We start from the raw sequence: 330 nt of genomic DNA, 5'->3' as shown, positions 1-330 counted from the left end.
CCCCCGCTCCCTCCCATTAGTTGGGACTTAATACATTTATCACATCATTCAATCACGTCCAGTAGAATCGTACAATCGCTAAACACAATCCGTTTACAGACATTCTTTTTCTACACGGACTCCTTGACAGCCTCTCTCTTTTACCCCCACCCCCACCCCCACGGAACTCCCTTCTCCCCAAACCACTTATTCAGCTTGCTGTCCCCTCTAGGCTCATCAATTCTGGGTTTCATGTACCGAAAAACAGAAAAGCATGTAGCAAAGCTTCAAGAGGGTGACCTCCATTGACATTATTCTCTGCTTAGGGTTTAGTCTGTTAAAAAAAAAAAA

The sequence above is a fragment of the Echinops telfairi genome, unplaced genomic scaffold (genome assembly GCF_000313985.2).
Source record: "Echinops telfairi isolate 266 unplaced genomic scaffold, ASM31398v2 ScPeMD7_22;HRSCAF=79, whole genome shotgun sequence".
NCBI lineage: Eukaryota > Metazoa > Chordata > Mammalia > Afrosoricida > Tenrecidae > Echinops > Echinops telfairi.
This window is presented reverse-complemented; position numbering follows the sequence as displayed.